We start from the raw sequence: 23491 nt of genomic DNA, 5'->3' as shown, positions 1-23491 counted from the left end.
CTGGCTTGGCGTTTGGAGATTGGCTGACTGAATATACTGCGTTTCTGGTCAATTGGAGCATTTTCAGGGACACAAAGTGATTTAACTTTCCGTTTGCTGATGTGACACTCAGGGCAGGAGCGCTCCATCTTTCAACAGAACTAAGGTTGCCTACATCAATATGACTTTACTATTTTTTTGAAGAAGATTAGACTATAAACCAGTAAATTACTTTATTGCTTTGTAGAGAAGGAAAACTAATTTTCCCTCTACCCTTCTGAGTTCTTGGCTGAGAACACCCTATAATAAAAGACAGATTGACAGCAGGAAAAAAAATTTAATTACGTACACATATACAGGAGCCCCACTATGATATGAGACTCAAACAGCGGCCAGATGATCAAGGCGTACATACCATCCTGAACTAAGGAAAGGGGTGGGGGCCTGGGGCTTCAAGGGGTAAGGCAATTCACAACAGAGCAAATGTTGGTCAACGAAGGTTGCCCTGCTATACGGACAAGTCTCAGGTAAGAAGCCGGCCTCTGCTAAAAGCTCTCTGCCTGACACAGCAGTACCAGTATAAATTTCCCCCCAGTATAAATTTCTTTTATAAATGTAGATTTTTCTTACAAAAGGGTAACTTCTACTCTGTTTTCAGAGCTTCTCCTGTGTTTGCAGTTTCTTAAAAACAATCAGCTCAAAATAATCCTTACTCCAAAGAGGCATACTTTAGGGTGGCACATCCTGCTACTGTTTCAGCTTACTTCAGAAACTTCAGGAAAATTCATTCAGAAAAATAAACTCTTCAACCAATCTCCTTCTCAACACAATAGGTTGCTCGTCTGGGTAAGTGCTTGTTGATGAAATGATTGTTTACTCATTGAGAATCCCTTCAAGAGCCTCACCTCTCTGTGACCACCAATCTTAAAAGTATTTATATCATGAACTTTCTCAATCCCGAAGAGATCCCTGCCTTGAAAGACTGGGATTAAACCACTGGAGCCCAGACCTCCAAACCCTATAATAGCTACCCCTGCCCTCTTCCTTCAGAGACGCTCTTAACACTCTCTCAGGTGGTATTCTCTCTAGCAGCAGAGATCTGATAATAGAACAACAGTAAGCAATGACCCAGCTTTGCTTGATCAGCAGCTTATTTTGGTACTTATCTAGTCTTTTGAGAGACTTGACTAAACGGATAACCAAAGAAAAACACTAGGAAAAGTAGCATGCTACTGGGGAATTTAGTACATAAGTACATCTCCTACTTGCAATCTCCTCATAAATATCTTCCTATACATCTTGGGCCAGGATCCCGGTGACAGTGACCACCTGCCCCTACAACAGAAGGACATTTCAAACCCTTCTAGAGTCCTTGGTCAAGTAAAAGAAGAATAATAAGATGCGTTGTAGACTCCATGAGAAATGCATATGGAGTTTTTAACATAGTCCCTGGCACACGTTTAAGTCCTCGGGATTGGCAGCTGCTATTATGGTTCAGTAGCTTTGCCTTGCCTTTCCTCTTCATCACTCCCAACTCCATATTCAAACTCATCAATGAAAGGACTAGGTTTTGAACACTAAACAGGATTTATAGGTCTTTGAGTTGAATCTTAACACAAAGAAATAAACAGCTTTCTTCTAAGAAAATAATACATAAAGGATATTTATAAAATATTTATAGAATATTTATTAAAGTGCATTTTCACATTTAATGTTAAAGTTTATACATTAAAAATGCTTACTAGATATACATGTTATTCAAATGTCCATATCACGTGCGAACAAAGTTTTAAGTGTGATAGATATTTATTTTAAAAAAGAAACCTCTTATCTGTATGACGTAGCTCCTTAGGACTGTGGTGTGTTCCACCAGGAGCCAGGGTGCCTGGTTTCTCAGCAGGACAGAATTCAGACTCTCTTAGAAAAGATCCCTGTCACCTTTGACTTAGAGAGGGCAAACAGTCCTTCCAGACACGTCACCGGCCTAGGACTGATTTCATTCTCTTGCTGGGAAGGGCTGATAACATCTTGCGATTAAATTTGCGTGTTAGCACAGCCTTTACAAAGAACTGAAATGTGCCACTGAGTGTCATTTAGACTCAGTCAAGCTGGATTTTATAAAGAAGAATGTGTTGGAGGTAAGAATGGAGTGATATTTTTAGATCTTTTTAAATTTAAAAAGCTTTATGCCACCATTAACACATTCATTAAAGTAGCATTCAATTATGAGATGGGTCTTTATGCATATGTAATGTATCAAATTAAGCAGAAGAAAATAACTTTAAGCCTTCTTATTTCAACTGCCTTTCCATTTCACAGGTTTTGGAAAAGTAATTCTTAATTTTTCAATTAATTTTTTTAATAAGTATTCCCTGTAGGAATTGCAATTCTCTGAAGACTTGGAGAAAGAGAAATAGAGATTAGTCAAAGTAGTAAAGATGTCCTATAGAGGTGTTTGTTTTCATATTCTATGTGGAAATAAGCCTGGACCACCTTTTTCTTCATCCCCATTATCTATCATGCTGTAGGTCAGGATCACAAACTCAAAAGCTCAGGGGGACGAGCTGGGCGGATAAACAAGGGGCATGTGCCCGGTGGAAGGCAAGAGCAGTCTGGAGACTGGAAAACTGGAGCCAGGGTGACATCGCAGTATGACAGTTGCCATTTAGTTCCAGCCAATTGGAATCCTGGGCTCAGTGTGGACAGATGTGCATATTTATGGACATTCTTTTCAGTTTTTAAATGCTGGCAACTAAGTCATATTAAAGAGAAAATATATTCAGTAAGTCTCTTCTGGGTGGACCAAAAGGAAAGCAGCAATGAGCAAAATTCTACATGTCTACAATAATATAATTTTATTAAAAATAAGCCAAGTAACAAACTGGTAACATATTTGCAACTCATATAACACACAAAGAAATAATATCCTTAATGTTTAGAGAGCTCTTACAAATCAAAAGGAAAGATAAACCCAATAGGAATCTGAGCATATGTTATTAATAGGAAAAAATGGCTTAAAAATATGAGAAGACGGAGCCAGACTTGATGGCCTAGTGGTTAAAGTTCAAAGGTCAAAGCTCTGCTTTGGTGGCCCAGGTTCAGCTCCTGGGTGTGGAACCACAACACTCATCCATCAGTAGCCATGCTGTGGCAGAAGCTCACACAGAAGAACTAGAAAGACTTATAACTAGAATATAGAACTATGTACCGGAGCTCTGGGGAGGGAAAAAAGGAGGAAGATTGGCAACAGATGTTAGCTCAGGGAAAATCTTTCCCAGCAAAAAAAAAAAAAATGTATATATATATATATGAGAAGATGCTTAATTTCATTTATAATTAAAGAAATGTAAATCAAAAGAAGCAGAGATTATTTTTCACATGTTAGATTACCAAAGATCAAAAAGGCTGATGTTACACAATGTGGCAAGGCAAAGCCGTGAGGAACCAGACTTTTTCATGCGCCCTTCATGGGAGTATAAACTGGTGCAATCTTATTGAAAGACAACTAGCAGTATCTCTCAAAATTAAAATGTACTGCCTTATGGCTGCCCAATGTGACTTCAAGAATTGTATTCGTCAATGCCCTCAGTCAAAGAACACCAGGAATGCACTGGTGGTTGAACTAGTTGGATTGATTACTCAATACAGCAAGATAGAAGGCATACCACAGGGAACCGTGAGGTGCCTCAGTAAAAAGGTATCATTTCTAACTCCTGTTATGGGATTTCAGCTTTGACTGGGTAATTTGAGGATGAGTCCAAGGAAGTGGTGCTTTGTTCTGTATTGGATGCTGTTCAAAAGTTGAGACAAGTCTATGATTGAGTATCTCAATCTTATCTAGAGGAAGGGCAGACTAGAATGAGGCTAGAGCTGTAATTAGTAAAGAAAGAGCATTCAGTCTTATTAAGCGGAAGAGGGGATGTTTGGTCTTTTGTGGTGCTTGTACAGTGACCTTGTTTTTGTCTGTGCTTAGACAAAATTTGAAGTAGTCCCGTTTTGACTTTTTATCATGATCTCCAAGTGACCTTGTGTGATGTTGGTGTTCTATCAGATTGTTTATGTCCAACAGGAGAGCAATATGGCTGTGAGTGTCATGTCACCATCAAACAACACTGGAGCCTAACCGTAAGTGACGTTGGGGGCTGCCTTTTTCTTTCTCAAATCATAAAGGTATACTTCCACTTATGCAAAGAGATTTATGTACAAAGATGATCAATATAGCGCTATTTATGGTAAAGCTTTCTAAATATTCACCAGTGGCAGAAAAGCTAAATAAATTGTGATTATAAGTGTACAATGGACTCCTATGTGGCTGTGAAAAATGATGTAAACATGTGCTGATAGGAAGAATTTTAAAATATTGTCAGGTGATAAAAGCAAAATATAAGATAGCGTTTGTTCCCATTAGTGTTGAAAGTCATTAATACTGTTTGATAAATACTTCTGCTTTATCCCCCTTCCAGCTCCAGGATAGGAATACATTTCCTGACCCCTTTGTGTTTAGACAGGGCCACGTTACTAGTTCTTGCAAATAGGTTATCAATAAGACATGAGTCACTTCTGAGTTGTTACAATTAATTGTTGATTAAAGGTCCTCTTTAACTCACGTTGTCTTTGCCATGGCTACTGGCAATGATTCAGATGGCAGTCTGGGTCCTACAATGAGTAAACCATGGGGGCCAGCCCCACGGCCAAGTGGTTAAGTTTGAGTGCTCTGCTTCAGTGGGCCAGGATTTTGCCAGTTCAGATCCTAGGCGTGGACATGGCACTGCTCATCAGGCCATGCTGAGATGGCACCCCATGTAGCACAACCAGCAGGACCTACCACTCGAATATACAACTATGTACTGGGGGGCTTTGAGGAGAAGAAGAAGAAAAGAAAAGAAGATTGGCAGCAGATGTTAGTTCAGGTGCCAATCTTTAAAAAAAAAAACAAAAAGAAAGAAAACTATGAAGTTGGGCCTCCAACCAACCTGCAATAGAGACATAGCAGAGAAAAAAGCCTCGTCGTTTAAGCCACTGAGATTTGGGGATTGTTAGTAACCACAGCATAAGCTAGTCGATCCACAGCATAAGCTAGTCTATCAGTCCTGGCTAATACAGTATAGTCATGTGTCACTTAACAATGAGTTTAGGTCCTGAGAAATGCATCGTTAGATGATTTCGTCATTGTGCGAACATCACAGAGTGTACTTACACAAACCTAGAGGTGTAGCTTACTACATACCTCAGCTATGTGGTACTAACCTTTTGGGACCACTGTCGTATGTGAGTCATCATTGACTAAAACATTGTTATGCAGCCCATGACGGTATTAGTACCAGAATTAAAGTACTATAATAAAAAAGAATATGTGGCATTGGGTTAAGGTTTGGGTGGTGGTCAGTGAGAAAGCTTTTATCTCAGGCTGAAAGGATGGGGACCCATAATGCAGTTGCAAAACACACAGTAAAATTGTCACCAGAAAAATAATTGTAAGGCAGTTGATGTACCTGTTAGAATTGAAGCCTTAGGGGAAGGAGTTGAAAGAAAAATGTTAGTAGCAAGTGTTTCTATTGACTGAATTTGGCAAAGTATTACAAGAAAGAGAGAAAATCAGAATAGAATTAGCTGTTTCATAAGCAGGAATACAGTTGCCCTTTCAAGATGTAATTTCAAGCCATCTTTTGTTTCAGAAAATTTCTCTTGATTTATATTTCTAGTATTTGTTCTCATCCATTGTTTTAGTTTTCATCCTCAGGATCTCCTTTTATGTGTGTGTTGAGTCTTCTTTGCCTACCATCTGTAATTATCACTGCCTCCCAAATACTTTTTAGCACCTTATTTCTTTTTTACTTTTTACTTTCTTAAGGCATTCATTATGTGTTTATTGATTCCCTCTGGTGTTCTTCTTGGTTTATTCTCCAATTCTGAAATGACTTTTGTTTTAATAATAATTTTCTACATTCCATGAGCTCAAATTCCAGATCATCCTTTCTCCAATTATCTCACTTCTGAATTTTTAGAATTAAGATTTATGTTATTTCATAAGTATTAACATTTTCTTAAATAATTCTTTCTCACTTTGAAAAATTTGGTTACAGTTTTCATCTATTTTTGTGTTCAGATTATCCTGGCATTGTGTTCATTGTCTGTAAGATATTATTTTACCCTTTATTTTCTTTCTTATTATAAAAAAATTTCTTACTATAAAGATGCTTTTCTGTTGTGACTTTCATGTCATACATTTTCCTGTTTTAAAAAGGAAGGGACCTAGATAGCTTTCCTTACTTCATGGCTCTAGATATCCTTCTGTAATTTTCAAAATGTGTTCAAAAACAAAAGTTGATATTTTCCTGAGATCTGCTAACTGTGGTTCCTTAGTCCTAATATTTCTCTGAAACTTTTCTTTCTTTTTTCCCATTGGAATTCTACTTTCCATACTTTTTGCTTTATGCAGGATTTGATAGTGGAAGGGAGTTTTAGCTGATTGCTATCTAGGGTTCATATCAAGAATACATTGCCAGCAGTGAGGTCTGCTGGTAATTTGGGTATCCTTCATCTCTGGGGCCATCAGAACCTTCGTAGTCTCTCTCCTGCTTTCTCTCACATTATTGCTAATAGCATGTGGTTCTTCGCGGTGGTGATGGTTGATCTTCACCTGCCTGAATTTTATAGTTATGTTAGTCTTAGTTTAGTGGTAGATGTTGTCCATGTGTTTTAGATTTTGCTATCTTAGTTCCTGTACCTGTTTGTATGGAAAGATTTAGGGAAATTAAAAAACTCTGCCACCATCTTCCAAGAGTCCTTCAGCTCTGTATGTTTGAAAATCTACTTTCTTGGTTTTATGCTTTTATATATTTTTTATTCTTTCTTATGTATATACTTTATCATATACAGTTGTATTCATATATGTGTGTATCAATGCAGCCATGTAACATATGGATGGAAAAAGCAATATAAATTCATGACATGCATTCCAACTTTGCAAGTATTGTAAGTGACTCAAATCTCATTATAACTCTCTAACTTTCATATTTTGATCTCTAATCTACTACACACACGTGCATGCACACATACACACTGAGGACTCCTTGAAAAGTAGATGAGCTAACATTTTAGGGTAGAAAGAAATCAGTATGGACCCGAACATCCATTTGTTGCTACTGATTTTATAGGTAAGGAAATTGAACTCCAAAGGGGATGTTGCTAGAGACAAGCATGTTTTTAAAAATCTCAACAAAAATGATAAAATGAAGGGCAACAAATTACAGGGGTCCTTTTTAGCCAAATTTATACAGTTTAAGCATTAAAATAAGAATAATGATAATAACTATTATGACAATTATATTAATTAACTAAACAGGTTAAATTTAAAAAGTCTATAAGTTCCTAATAATACTCAAATAAAAAATGTTCATACAAGATCAACAAAAGGTATTATAATACACAAGAAGAGTGGATATAATAGAATATACTTAATATTTTGTTGATGCAAATATATAAGGAATTGTTAATATACAAAACTATTAATTAAATATCCGTCTACAAAGTTTAGGTGTGTACTGTCTTTGATCAACAGAGTACATAAGAAAGCCAAGTTATCCCAGCAAACGTCGATTCAGCAGCAAGAAAAGAAAGGCCTGAGCACCACATATAATTAATCAGATTCAAATAGTGTCCACAACTATGCAGCTTCAGTGGTCACGCACAATAATCAAGTAAAAGGAGCGTTCAACAGCGTGTTCTAGAATGATAAATTAACCAAATGTACAAAAGAATAGAGCTGACTGTGCACACACGATCCCTCATCTCCTAGGAGCTGACAATTCTTGATGGTCCAAGTAATTATAATAAAATACTAATAAGAAATATATAAGATTTTAATAGTACAAACAAACCACACTAATACATCAACGCGGCAGGGCAATGGATAGGGTAAAAGTTAAAAGAATTCCTTGCTTCTTGGAAAACTACCAAGTCTCAAAACATTTAAACTTTTATAAAGAAAAAATTAAAAGTCTCACAATGTAAAGATTAAAATTTTACTATAAAAAGGAATTTACTGTCGATTATTAGCTTAGAAATCAACTTAGACTGCTCAACCAGGGCCATGTCCCAACCAAGAATTAAACTCTTCATAACCCACATCTAAAACCTGATTAGTCTGAAATGATACCATTTTATTAAAGATCTGGTAAGATTATTAAAACTCTGTGGAGGGCTTTTAATGGAAACCTAGGAAGTCAAGCCAAGATATAATAAAAATAAGGATAAGAATAACATAAGGCACATTTATTCCTGGTTTTAAAATAAATGTATACATTCAATTTTGTAATCACTGCAATAATTAGTGTGTTGTCTACTTTTAAAGTTGTTTAAAACACTGAAAGCAACCTAAAATATAAAATGTTTAGAAGTCTGTTTTGGTAAACAATATTTAGAAGTTTGGGGAAGTTTACTTTGCTAAATTTATAAATTTTGTTTTATTAATTTTTGCAAGTGATATTTAGAATTATTTTAAACTGATTATTTAATACAATTGTATGATTGACAAATTGGAGAGTAATAAAGTCAAATATTAGTGAATATTACTCTCCCACATGGAAGCCCACCATATAATAAAACTATTAATAAAATTCTAGTCAGGACGAAGCAGAAATTTAAAAAGTAAATAAATGAGCAAGTAAGAAAATTTCAGGTAGTTTGAAAGAAGCAAAGTTGAGTAATGCAACAGAGCCTCAGAGATGTGTTAATTTAGACTGGGTTCCTGGAAGACCTCACTGAAGCTGTGATGTTTGGGGTGAGATCTAAATGACAAGAAAACACCAGTCATGTAAAGATCTGGAGGCAGAGAGTTCTGGGCAAAACCCAGCAAGAACAAGAGCCCTACAGCAAATGTCCTTTGCCATATCCAAGACTTAGTAAGAAGGCCAGCACGGCTGGAAAATGATAGGGGGCGTAAGAACGGTAGGAGACAAGACCAGATCGGGTAGGGCCTTGCAAACCACAGGAGGAGGTGAGGATTTTATTCCTAGCACAGTGAGAAGTCGCCAGAGGGTTAACTGCAAAGGAATCAGGAACCAATTAACTTGTTAGTTACTGTTCCTATTTGGGGAGTAGATTGTTGGGGAGCAAGAGTGAAGATGGATACCAGTCCTCACTTCACCTGGATCCTGGTTCAAATGCTCCCTTCCCCATGAAGCCTTCCCTGCTCACGTGAATGGAAGTCATTTCTCTCTTCTTTCCACTTGGTAACACTGTGTTGCTGCTGTTTTCTGGCATTCCTTATAGTCAGTCTTCTGTTGTAGGAAGCTGTTATGTTTCATCACCCCTTGAAAATCTTAGGATGTAAGATCTGACAGGGTAGGGATTATATCTTGTATATCTTTGCATTTCTATCAGAGCTTAACCCAGTGGGTAATACAAAATGAATATTATATACAGATGAAGGAGTAAGAATTTAGTTTGCTCAGTGGCAATACATTGAATCAATTCAGCTACAGCCTACATAAGTGTCAAAAGAATTAAAAAATAAATGACTGTTGGTATTGACATTAACAAAGTGTGAAGAAGGTGGGAAAAAAAGATGTCTCAACTTTTTATTCAGGACCAATTCAATGTGTGTTCTGGATAGAAGAGAGAAAATAGAACTGTTAAAAAAATTTCAATTAATCTGGGTGGGAAAAACAGGATTGAAAATGTTGCTGTCTGTTTGACTGAAAGTTTCTTGGCAAAAAAATAAAGAAAGAAGAAAATAGCTTCTGTATAGTTTGTGAAAAAGAAACAAGGAAAGCATTTCATGGACAGTATTGGGGGCCAGACTCTCATATATCAGAAGAGAGTGAACTGTACAAGAGAAGGCCAGGCCTAAGGAGATGGATTGGGGTCAGCACAGAATGGTGAGCAGGGCGAGAAGGCAGAAGACTGCAAAGGGGTGTGACATGGGATCTGCCGATCCATTAACGATGCTTCCAAACAGAAGCAAGGAAAATGATTCAGGTCTATAAAGCCACTAAGAAACTTGTTGGCATGGATTTACTTACCTGGGGAGAACTCCATGAAGTTAGAAAAACGATTTTAAGGCAAACAAAAGCAAGAGGCGCATCAGTTATCATCTGCCCAAGCTTTTTATTTTGTAGATGAGGAAATTGAACTACAGATATATATAAAACAGCATGCTGAGGTCACCCAGCTAAGTAACAGAAACAATGAAATTTGAACCCAGGTTTCTTAATTCCAGTCCATTGCTCTTGCCAATATACTCTGCACATTAGATGATTACAATCCATTTCCCATTATTTTTGTCATCACGCTCCAAATTCTTTTGGGGGAATTCATTTTTGCCAGTTGTCTGTAGTCTTAGGGGCCTGTTGGTCAAGTTATTCCCCAGCTAGGGCTTGAGTATATGGCCAAATGCTTGACAAATCAGACTCTCTGTCTGGGACTTTGGATCCTGAGCACAGAGGGATTCGAGGCCGGGGAAACTGATGGAGCTGAATCATTGCAGCGGCAACTGACAAGCCTGGCAGTAAAATTGAGCTACTGGGATTCCTGGAGCCACCTCGTTCTTGCTCCTAGTGAGCCTGGTTCTTTCACTTTTCCTTCCATTTTTGAATTAGCCCATGTTTTCATATTTATTTATTTTGTTATGTTTTTTATCTTTATGCTTAGCACAGCAGAGTCCATTTCTTTTGCTTACAACCGAAGAACTCTAATTGCTGCTCTGCCTCTAGGAATATAAACATGTCAGGAAATGAGGTAAGAAATTATAGAAATAGTAGGAAAGGAAAAAAGGTGACAGCTAAAGTTTTATAAATAAGACTGAAGCAGAATTCAGATTAGGGGTATACATCTCTTCATTCATGTACTGATTTAATACATTTTTACTTAGTATCTGTTTTGTTTCAGGCAGGGATGAGATAACAGATGGGCATCCAAATGAATGGAAGTAAAGCAATCCCACAACACATGTCAGGGACTCAATAGGGAAACTGGACAGCCGGAAGCAGAGGAAGTGGGACCCAAGAGGAAGAACTCAGAGAGTGGGGTAGAGAGCTGTTAGAATAGGATCTACAAGAAGACTGAACAACTGGGTCCCTGGATCCACCCCATTCTTACTCCTGAGGCTGGTTCTTTCACTCTTTCTTTAATTATGGAAATTCTGAGATTGATCTCTGAATATAGGGCACAGCCGAGTTCACAGGTAGCGCTAAGAACAGAAAGCACAGTGAGATTATTACACTATCTTTCCATCTTGTACCTGGGCCTTGTATCTCTATTAAAATGTCACTGGAAAAAAATGGTCCAGGAGATGTGACTGGGATTCCTGCCTGATTTTGCATTTAGTACCTCTGAGCCAGACAGTTAATCTTTCTGGGCCTCAATTTCCTCTTCCATACAATGAAGAAACAACACCCGCTCTGTTTACCTCCTGAGTTGTGAGAGACACATGAGAAAATGGATGCAATAGCTTAGTAAATTGAGAAAAAGGATCAAGAGAAAAATGCTACTTTCCCTTCGGCATCGTTTCCAGCCTTTGTTATGAACAGCCGTTTCTCAGCCGTGGCAGAGAGAGAAGTTTTAAAAAAAAACAGTTAGCTAAAGAAAAGGAGATTGTGACTCTGCTGCCAACTTCAAAGGCCAGCCTTCGGGTTATGCAGTTTCTAGAAATAAGGACAGAACAGAGGATCTGGGAAGAGTTTCTACAAAAATTAAAGTGCAAGAAAGGTATACCATGACTGAGAAATTACCAGAGTATTTGTTCAGAAAATATATGCATTTCAATTGGAAATAATCTCTTTGAGGACGAGAATATATCTTTTATTTCTGAATCCCATGCATCTAGCATAGGTTTATCACAAATACTTGTTGAATAAATTAATGTATGAAAATAACTCTTGCTTGGACCAGATGCATACACTTGCCCAGTGTGATGCTCATACCTTCTAAAATTGTGATATTTACATGCTATTCAGAATGGCAAACTAGTTACAAAAGTTTGCCTACTATCCTTCTGGAGTCCTGTACTTTTACATCACTGAAGTAAAATTATAGAAATGCAAAACAAAAATGAGGATAAACTCATAGCAATAAAGGTTAGTTACCAACACTTTGTTAGGAAGTAAATTCCATGAAAACAAGAATGAGGGAAAGAGAAGTAAAGTAAAGAGAAGGAAGTGTAGAAAATTAAGGTGGAGCATCACTGAGCTAGCCAACACATTTTAACTTAGGCAACTGGTTTCTTGACTTCAGAGAGATCTTCAGAGAGGCCACATGAAGTACTATGTCCCAGGACAGTCCGTAATCAGGGAGGAAGAGAGAATTATTGTAGGCTTTTTCCTGTCCCAGGTCTTCCACACAGCCCCTCGAGATTGTGTTACCCACCTCTCTGGGCAGGTTCTGGAACCCGTGCAGGTCCTTATATAGTCAGACCGTTGGTCAGGTTCTGCTTGCCAACTGACACCATTCCGGGGCCTCTTCATACTCGTTGTGGCGGGAACTGCAGCAGAGACCTGGCTCGATGGCTGGGACCGGATTGAGCCACTGCTAGGGTTGCTCTGGGCAAGAACCCAAGCAGATGATTGAGGCTCACAGGAAGAGCAGGTGGCAGTGTGGGTCTGGAGTAGCACTTAAACTGAGTCTAATGTGCGTCCCAAGCACCATCTTTCAGGGATTTGCTTTAGCCCAGCAAAACAAAGGAATAAATGTGAGAGGCAGGAAATAGAGAAGCAAAACTGAAGATCGATAAAAGGAAGAATGACAGCTATGGAGCAAGGCTGGAGAGCAAACAATGCATATTGGAGCAAAAATAGGAGGGCTTTGTATGAAAACTCTTCCTAAAAAGTGAAATGTTTGATATGTTTAAAAACAATTTTGATATGATAAAATCAAATGGTTCAAGAAAAAAAGAAAGGCAAATGGAAACTCTAGAAAACAAAACCAAACCAAAGAACAAATTCCAATAATTGATTGTCGAGCTAATTATACACCCTGATAACCTTGAAAATCTGCAAGTGAAAAGTATAACCGTTAGCAGTTAGGTGAAGATAAAGATCTGAAGAGCTGAAAGAAAATCTAGAGACCCTCTTATTCTCACCTTACAAAGTGGGGATTTGAGATATTGATGATCCACAAATATGAAATGAATGGGCATTGAGAAGAATTATTTCAAGTGACTTTAAAACATAGTAATTGACTGTACATTCCTAGCAGGATTTATCTTAAGAACAAAAGAAAATCATAAAAAACATTGAACAGCACTATATAATGATATTTTTGTAACAATATTGGTATTGTTACCTTGAAACTATTAATATATGTTGGAGGATAGAGAAAATAAACAATTGTGCTGTCGTTAGGAACCAAGGTTTGCCAAATAAGAAAGAGAAATACAAAATCAATGAAATTAAGTGAAAATCATGTAATATTTTTATTGGAATGTCAGTAGAGCTTATTTATTTTTATTTTGCTAAACATAACAAAACATAACACCTTATTTCATACCTGTCTGTATTGAAAAGGCCTAGAAACAATGACAACCTGTATAAATGAGCAAGCTTAGTACCCAGATTTTGATCTCTAAATATCATTTCCCACTAAAAAGATCCAGCAGTCCTTTTAAAACTGATTCCAGATCTATGGCATGAAATACACAAGATGATCCTGGCATATCTTGTTTGACTAAAAACAAGGAAACTATCCAAGACCACAGGGAATGGATTATGTCAAAAGTTCTCAGGAGTCAACTTGAAGAAGTTCTCACTAGTATAAAATGGAAAAATTTAGCTCCAAAAGCAACAATGACTGCACTGTATAAAATAGATCAAATATGTAAATGTCCATGAATTCTTCTTGATACTAAAAACAAAATGGCAGCCTCATTAGTTTGCTAGAGCACCACCTGATTATTCTGCCAATGGGTGAATATGGAAACAAATCAAACACTGATCATGCCTTTCCTCTGCAAACAATGCTTCAAGTTAACAAATAGTGTGGAAAAATTCTTTACAGTAGAACTATCATTCAGAAGACATAAGAAAGTCAACATTTTGCAATCTTTCAGGAAATAATAGATCTGGTCAAAAATCATCAGTGGCTGCTAAAACTACTAGGTAAAAGTTGATGGGGAACTTTATGATAGATAGATTAGACTGGCATTCCTTGAACCCACTGATTAAGCTTCCCATCATTCAAAGTGGAGCAACCAGGTCTGATGCCTCTTATTCTAACACTGCACTATCCATAAAATATTATTGCAAAGAAAAAGTTTTTTAAAACAAAATATGATGTTAAGTAAGCCTCTAGGCCTAACTACCAGTTTAATGGAAAGCATTTAAAGAGCCACACATTAAACAACACTACGATGTGACACACTGTTTTCTGTTTTTGTTTTTTTGTTGAACAGCTTTACTGAGGTATAATTGATACACAAAAAACCCTGCGAATATTTAATGTATATAATTTGACTAGTTTGGACATATGCATACACCTGCGAACCCATCACTGCAATCAAGGTGATAAACATATCCATCACCTCCGAAAGTCTCCTCATACCCCTTTGTTTGTTTTTGGTAAGAATACTTGACAGGAGATCTGCCTTCTTAACAAATTTTTTAAGTGCGTTTGAACTCCCGTGGGAACTATATAATTATTATTCTTAAGGATTACAAATACGTTGTCTTTGAAGTCCAAAGTGATCTCAAGAAGGGTGTCTGATCTTCATTTATTTACTTATTCAATCAAGATTTATTGGCCATTTTCTCTAAGTCTAGCAACTGCGTTAAGCGCTAATGATTCAGAGATGCACATTAGAATCTCCATCCTGGATTTGATTACAATTCCCTCAAAAGCTAGGACTCCATTCTTACAGATAATTTATATCTGTGCAAAGACATTTGGAAGGGAGTAGTAGAAAGAGCTCTGAACTAGCGATCTAAACATCTGGTAGCCAGTAAATTAGATGTTAGACATGAGCCATATTAATGAAAATATTAAAAGTTTTAATTTTGGAAATTAAAATGTACAATGTTTGTATTTTGTCATAACACGGTTTACTCTCAAGTTGTTCATGGTTTCTCTGATTTGAAAGCCAAGTTTACATAGAAATGTTGAAATTAAAAGAAAAATCATAAAATCTTTAGCATTCAAACATGAACTTTTTTTTTTTTAAAGATTGGCACCTGGGCTAACAACTGTTGCCAATCTTTTTTTTTTCTGCTTTATCTTCCCAAACCCCCCCTGTACACAGTTGTATATCTTAGCTGCAGGTCCTTCCAGTTGTGGGATGTGGGGCGCTGCCTCAACGTGGCCTGACTAGTGGTGCCATGTCGGCGCCCAGGATCCAAACCCTAGGATGCCACAGTGGAGCACACGAACTTAACCACTCGGCCACAGAGCAGGCCCAAACATGAACTTTTTTGAACTGCTTGGCAGGCATTTCATTTACAGATATGTTTAAAAAAACTATTGCAGATAAATGGCTTTTGGATGAAAGTCAACCAGAAGACAATATATATTTTGTGTCATTAGTCACAAATGAATTTCTAGGAGAGTCAGCTGATTCTTAAAACTTTAAAAAGAAGAGTAGAACCTCTGGCATTTATTCTCATGTGGCAGAATCCGACAAGGAACCCCAGCAGCAGTTGCTTTTTCCATGTTAAGCAAAGAGATTATTTGCAGGTTTGTCATGTAATCGGAATAAGACATCACTTTTGTAGAGGGACTTTAGTTTCATTGTTCAGTCCAGTAAGCATTTTTCTATCATTTTGGCTAAGAAGAAAGCTCAGAAGAGTCCCTAGTCCCTAGTCTGAAATAATTTTGAAAAAGAACCCTTCATATTTTATAGAATACATTTCTCAACAAATTAACTGGAGTTATGAGAGTCTGGGAAAATAGATCCCCTGGACTTCCGGGGGTGAGTGAGAGTTAGCCTCCTTTCTAAAAGAATCTTTCCATTTTATTGGCCCTCAATGGGCAGCTCGAAACACTACTTCAGCACTTAAACTTGTGTCAAAGTCCCACTTTCAGAGGAAGAAACCAATCTTACAATTTGAATCTAGCAAAAAGGATTCTTTAACTTGTATTGAGCATGATGGCAAGAAGCTAGAATGAAGAGAAGACAATCAGGACACCAAGAGATGGACCTACTGGAGATACACTGAGTGACTGTATGGGGGACTCAAGGGGAAACTTTAAACAGGGGTGTGACTATGGTAATGTAGTGGATAATCTTGAGATTATCTCCCAGAATCCCTGTGCTGGGAATTTCCCCTTATCTCAGTCCATCACCTTTCTATCTCCTAGACTATCACAATAGTGCTATCTTTGAGTACCTTGATTGTGAATTGTAAATCTTAACACTTAGTATCCATGTTTCTTGCCACATGTCTAAAAACACAGAGATAGCTGTCCAATAGAGAGAAAGGAGGAATAATGAAGTGGGAACATAAAAGCGTGAGAGAAAAGTCATAGGAAATATAGAGAGATTCTTGAACATTGGTATGCTGGAAAATGTTTAAAAACCAGTTTCTTAGTTTAAAACAAAGGGAATGATTGTAGCATTTGCCAGTTTCAGTAGTGTAAATTTTCTTATCATAGCTGATTTCAAACTACTAATGGGATGTCACCAACCATGAGTTGGAAAGAGATTCCCAGCAGGCCATCATTATATAGTGTTTCCAACATGCAGATACAACAAATGTAAGTTCAAGAGCATAGACAACAGTAAAACATCAAATAGATAATATTAAAACTGATAATAGGAAAAAATTAGGAAAGAGTTAAACCTGATTATTTAGGACCTAAATAATATAATTTACTTAATTTTTTATTTAATTCAATTTTTAATAAAGGCTATGTTTTACAACCATCTTACAAAGTTCCTGAATTTAATAATTGACTCTCGTGAGCTGGTAGGGCTGATTGTGGCACACCAGTGGTCCTGATGGTGTATATATGCCTGGTTTCAGTTGCCTCGTAAACCCAGCAACCCCATTCTTGTCCCTGGATTACTTCAGATAGCCCAATGCCTTTATATTAAATCTCCCCCTCCCCACCCCCCATTACACATAAGCTAACTCGTGTTGCATTTTGGCCGTTTGGAACAAAGGTAGCTGTTTTACTAGGAATTGGCTCTCACTACAGTTTTAGAGATAGTAGAAAAAGAAAAATACATAAAAGAAGCTTTTGGTAGTACTTCCTTTTTACTAATGCCTTGTGTAAAGTATTGTAGTCAATATTTTGACATAAAGTAACTTCAGTTTCTTTTCCTCATGATTGCTCACACTGATTATCCTCCTGCCATCCAGGCAGCTACTAGAGCTTTGCTTATGAATGCCCTCAGGACCATTGAGAATATAACCAAGCGAAGGCATTGCTCATCTTCAAGGATCAAATTAGGCTTTTTAAAAAGTCCACAGTATAAGCAAAAGTCTTGCCTTTCTGTTATAGAAGCTAGGCTTTTTTGAGTGATGAAACATTTTGATGATCTCCAAAGTCTGAGATCCTCAGAGTTCTCGGAGAACAGTGGTTACGCATACATCAGAGAAGAAGGGGATAGATGACAATGTAAGAGCAATCTCCTGTCTCAAAGAGATAGGAAGGTTAGACTAATGGTTAGTAAGGGAGAATCATTAAGGACATGCCAGACCTTAGACTGTGGATCCCTGAAGGGTGCTCAAGGCTTCCATATTTCTGGAATGGGGCATTGGTGGATAACAGCACAGTAAAAGCTGTGATAAAACCCAAAACAAATTTCAAAGTCTCCCAGAATATAAAAGATGACAAATTTCTGCAAGGTACTACTGCAAGTTTCTAACATGGTCCCTGTGCAATAAAGTAGAATGACCGAGGAGGGTGTGCCTGGGTCTAAAGGCAGCCTCCTAGATACCCCAAGACCCAAGGAGAAGAGAGGAAACGCTGAGGCCAGTATACGAAAAAAGCCTAATAGTGGGGGAAAAGGATGCAGCATTTGCATTCATATTAATCAGAGACTATTGCAGCACTGGGGACCCTGGTTGTGAATGCAGCAGAGACCAACTGCTCATTGAATTACCCCTCACCAAGCCCAGAAAGAACAAAAGATAGTAGTTGGATCAGAGGTACCAACTTGCCAGTGCTGGCATTACCCCTATAAAGAAGCTCCCAGGAACTCATAGTGCCTCTAAAGAGAACAGAAGAATGAGAAGGGGCTGAGAAACAGTCTAGATTGACTGAGTAACCTCCAGGTGACTACATGTCATGATGGAAGTGATTGTATTCTTTTGAATTGATGAAATTTTACTGTCAATCTTTAGCAGACACAGGCCTTGTGAACAAAATTGCATTGTGTTATGTATAGAGAAACTTTAAAAGTTACCTTTTCACACCCAAGATTCTTCCAAAATAATCTTTATAAACCTCCCACTGAAAATATCTGGCCCAGTTTAGGGTTAGGAACAGAGATCAGGGTATTTGAGATTTAAAACCTAAGTATTCCTTGCCCCATTTTCTACCATGCAGTCTACTTAAGAAAAGAAGTGGAATCTGAGAACCGCCAAAGTGTATCCTCACCTTGTCAATGGGGTTTACCAATTGCTGGGGGCCTATATTCTTTCATATAAATATATAGAACCCACACATACTTGTTGGAGCAACAATCTCATCAACATTTGAAGATGGGAGTAAGTCCAAAGTGAAATTTAGAATTTATCCACTCTAAATATTTTAGTCTGAACCCAAGATAAGTGCTGTTTGATAATACATACAGCAAATATTAGACATTTTTAAGAGAAAGAAATAAAGGAAAAAAGAATCACCTATGGAGTTTATGAAGCTGCAGATTTCTGGAATTCATCCTCAAAGATTCTGATTCAGAGTCCGGTGTAGGATGAGTCTCCGGAATGGTCCTTTCAACAAGTAGCTGTTCCGGGTAGTAATCTTTCAAAGAAAGGAAACAACTCTGCCAACCTAAGCACAAAAATGGTCTTAGACAGATTTGGGGTAATTCACAGAATTTAACAAAAACCCGAAGAAGCAGGCTTTGCAAAGGACAGGCATTAGGAAGCTCAGGTGATCTAAGTAACAGTGCGAAGTTTGTCTCGGGTGCTTCTTTCCAAAAAAATGAACTCACACTCCTATTTAGTCTCTGTTTGCTCTCATGAAGATTGAAACTCCAGGAAGAGAGAATCTGATAGGGCAAGTTGGAGTCTTATGTCCTCCACTTGGCCAGGGGAAGCCAAGACACTAACGGGCGAAGTGGGAAAAGTACGGCAAAGGGGAAAAGTAGGTCCCTTCAACAAAAGTAGAGGCTATTACTAGAAGAATGAAGACTTGATGATGGGAAAGGAAACCCACAGTTGTCCATCACAGTGCCCAGGTATCTCAGATGCAGTAATGAAAACCACATGCCTAGAAAGATTGCCATTGAAGATTTAATGATGACATCTGTTTTCGCTCCCTAGGGCTGCCATAACAAATCACCAAAAACTGGGTTGCTTAAACAATAGAAAGTTACTCTCTCACAGTTCGGGAGGCCAGAAGGCTGAAATCAAAGTGCGGGCCAAGCTGTGCTTCCTCTAAAGGCTCTAGGGTAGAATCCTTCCTTGCCTCTTCCAGCTTTTAGTGATTCCAGGCGTTCCTTGACTTGGGACTCCGTAACTCCAATCTCCGGCTCCATCTTCACATGGCTTTCTCCCCTGTGTCTCAGTGTTTCTCGATAGAAAATCTCCCTTTGTTTTTCCCTAACAATAATGCTTGTTATTAGATTTAGGGTGAACCCTAATTCTGGAATGACCTCATCTCAAGATCCTTAATTTAATTACATTAGAAAGGTTCTTCTTCCAAATAAGGTCACATCCCCAGTTTCCAGAGATGAGGACATGGACTTATCTTTTGGGAGCCACCATTCAACTCACTACAATGTCCTTGAAGACTTCTGAAGCTATATAATGGATTCCAGGGATGATATAACACACAACTATAAATCAAGGTAAATTGTGATAAATGCCAAATAGCATTCTTTAAAAAGAAAGAAGAGAAAGAGCTGGGGCCAGAGTGGAAAGGGGAAGCACACTTTTTGAGGAAATGAGAGACATTGCCATGGGAAAGTGGCATTTCCAGCAGGTAGCTATGTTAAAGAGTGCATTCCAGGTAAGAAAAAAATACATGAACAAAGCTTTGGAAGGTGAAAAGAGAAAAATGTGATCAATCAATGAGATTAGTGTAGGATTTTTAATTGAAAGCAACACAAACACTGGATAATTTGATCAGAAAATAAATCTACGAAAGGATATTGAGTACTTCACACCATCTCTGGGAAAACTGAGAATCAGACTTGGAAGCCACATCACATGTGCAACTGATCTCAAGAAGAACTGAACCCTCCTGCACCCCTAACCCTGCAATTGGGCACAGGTGGCCATACCTTACACTGCTGCTACTGGTGACCACAAATGCTGGACTCTGGACCCTAGACTTCTGCTCCATTCCCCTTTTGTGCCCTCAAAGGGAAAGCATAGTTGCTAAGCAAGGATTCACCCATGTAGTAGGCAGAATTCCATGATGGTGTCCTGATATCCCACCCTAATTTCCAGGCCTGTGAATATGATGAGATACCATGACCGTGATTATGTTTGATTACGTGGCAAAAGGGATTATGTAGCTGTATTTAAGGTTACTAATCAGTTGGTCATAGGGAGATTATCTGGGTGGGCTTAATTTAACCAATGAGCTTTTTTAAAGCTGAGAGTTTTTTCCAGTTGGTAGTGGAAGGGGAAGTCAAAGAGATTTGAAGCACAGGAAGGATTTGATGTACTGTTTCTGGCTTTGAAGATGAAAGGGGCCATGTAGAAGGACCGGAGAGTGGTGTCTAGAAGCTGAGAGTGAGCTGAGCTGAGTGAAAGGAGCTGAGAGAGACCTCTGGCTAATACGAGGAAGGAGATAGGGACCTCAATCCTTTAACTTCCAGGAGCAAATTCTGCCAACAATTGAATGAGCCTGGAAGCATATTCTTCTCCAAAGCCTCCTGATAAGAATATAACCCAGCCCACTGCTCTGTTTGGACCTGTGAGACCCTGAGCAGAGAACCCAGATAAGCCCACCTTGACTTCTGACCTACAAAAAGAACTGTGAGCTAATAGATGGATGAAAGTTTAAGCCTCTCTAAATTTGTGATAATTTGCTATAGCAGCAATAGAAAATGAATATAGCCAGCCTCAAGGAGGTTCGCTTAGATCACGGAGCTGAGCCCAGAGTCTCTCAGCGCCCTGTGGGAGTTCTCTCTCCTACAGACGGAGTGGGTGGTGAGGTTCTCCCTGCCCTGGAGTAAGGCCAGGCCCCTCTCTCTGCTCCCACTTTGGAACTCTTGCTTCAGTTCCCTCCGACTGAGTCTTTCCCATGTGTCTGACAAAAGATGAGCGAGGCAGTAGCTTATTCCATCCTAAAAGGTCCTGAGATGACCTGAAATGAGCTGCCCAGACCTTGGAGGTGCTGGGCATTGGGACGTACCCTCTTCTCCCTTTTGCTTCCTAATGGCTGGCATGTGCAAAGATGTGAGTGATCTCTTTCTCTACTGAAGTTCTAAACCTCTCAAGAAATGAGATAAAGAATCAGCAGATAGCGAAAATAAATATCCCTTTTACTCAGGGGTCATATTCAAAATATTTAACAATCTCTGTAGCAATATAAATTAAAACATAAGTCAATATTTAAAGTAGAGTTTCTTATGTTTTCTAAATACACAATGTTGTAAAATGCTAAATATTGATAAGCTGTAATACAAATCATTGATCAAATAGTTCTAATAATTTCTAAGTCATTTATGATTTTTATAAATTGTTGATATACTCTTTTATTTATTTATTTATTTTTTGATGAGGAAGATTCACCCTGAGCTAACGTCTGTGCCACTCCTTCTCCACTTTGCATGTGGGACACTGCCACAGCATGGCTGATGAGCGGAGTTTGTCCACAGCCAGGATCCAAACCCAAGAACCCTGGTCGCCGAAGCAGAGTGCATGGACCTGTAACCATTCAGCCACAGGCCTGGCCCCTGATATAATCTTTTGACAAAGTCACACACAGCTAAATAACACACTTGTCTCAGCCATAATCTCAGAGTTCCAGCAACCTCTTTGAATTACCAATTATATTCATTATGTGACATGTAATTTAATAAATAGAGACTCTCTCTTTAGTATTCGTTATCTTGTTCATAGTGCTACTCTCTCAGATTATGCTTTTATTTAAATAATACCAATTAAACTTTTAAAAATTCAGTACTGTGATAAATTTTAAACAATCCATATAATAATACAAATTAATAAGCCAATATTAAAATGTATCCCCATTGTTATCTAAATTGTTTCAAATTTTTATAAATTCAGTATCTCTATTATTGACTGAGTCATGAAATAATTTATTGAAATATTTAATAAGCTTAATTTTTTTGTTTTCTCCCACTTCAGTGAACATAGTTTAGCAAATTTATTTGGACAATTTTCAGGATTCAATAAATTATAAAGTTTTGTTCTTCAGTTATCAAAACAACAATTGCATTTCATATAGTTAGTGGACACTCTGCTAATGTCTATTAAAATGATATTTTATTTTGCTTTATTTTAAATAATAGGATTTTTTTTACATTACTATGATATCACTTGCTTCACTTTCACATTTTCCTTTACTTAATTTTATATGTTCAGCCATTTCTACATTTGTTTATTGCTGTCAGCTTTGGTAGCTGGGTATATTTTTGTTGTAAAGCTAAAGACTCTATTGAATCTCTATTAGACTATCAGTTACTGAAGCCAAGTCTCTATAAATATTTCATTTTACAATTATTTAAATACCCCATTTCACAATTTTTATTAAATGCCTAGACAAGGTTTTTATAGTGTTGGCATCAAACACTGTCTGTTGAAGTCGAAATATTCTTCCAATTTCCATTATTTTACTCTAAGATCTTAGGATACATTTTGATTTGACTTGATAAGACACAATTTGATCCTCACTAAAATTTGTTTGATGTATGGAAGTAAATAGAAGTTTATCAAGAAAATATTTAAAGTGATGTCCATCATCTGGGGATAATTGAGTACAAGGACCGACACAGTGCTGAATTAAAACATCTGGACTTTTTTCTAGAGTTTTTCCTGGAGCTCTCAACTTTCTCCCAGCATTCCTCTAACATCATCTGTATAAAATTCAAAGAGATTTTCATCTATCTCATCAAAACTATTTTTCAAGAAATAATAAAATTAGATGTTATGTTAGCTGTTGTTCTTTCTAGCTCTGAGATCAACAAAAGTACTAAACTATATGTTAAATCATAAACTTCAGATTTTAAGTAAATTTTTAAAACATTTTTATGTGAAACAGTTGAAGCTTCATTAATAATTTAAAATTTTGAAATTCAATTGCCTTGATATATGTTTTCTGAAAAATGTTACCTCATTTCTGTTTTCTACCCGGAGGGACCATAAATCTAGAGTGCGATCTGATACTCATTTTGATACTATTTGTTTCTTGAAGGTCTATTAAATCATTTATGTCT

General features: G+C 37.6%; 2 long non-coding RNA genes across 2 annotated transcripts in view; one reads left to right on the top strand and one right to left on the bottom strand.

The window, feature by feature from the left end:
- The window catches only part of LOC124230174 (uncharacterized), a 98606-nt gene that overhangs the window by 39384 nt on the left and 35731 nt on the right, over positions 1 to 23491 (bottom strand). The window lies entirely within an intron of this gene.
- Positions 1920 to 21872, top strand: LOC124230175 (uncharacterized). The gene is made up of 3 exons (XR_006886096.1): positions 1920 to 2117; positions 4049 to 4104; positions 21819 to 21872. It is a non-coding gene; the product is annotated as an uncharacterized LOC124230175 (long non-coding RNA).

Source organism: Equus quagga, chromosome 19, assembly GCF_021613505.1.
Source record: "Equus quagga isolate Etosha38 chromosome 19, UCLA_HA_Equagga_1.0, whole genome shotgun sequence".
In the NCBI taxonomy this organism is placed as follows: domain Eukaryota; kingdom Metazoa; phylum Chordata; class Mammalia; order Perissodactyla; family Equidae; genus Equus; species Equus quagga.
Note: the sequence above shows the minus strand (reverse complement) of the source record. Positions and strands in the feature narration are given on the sequence as shown.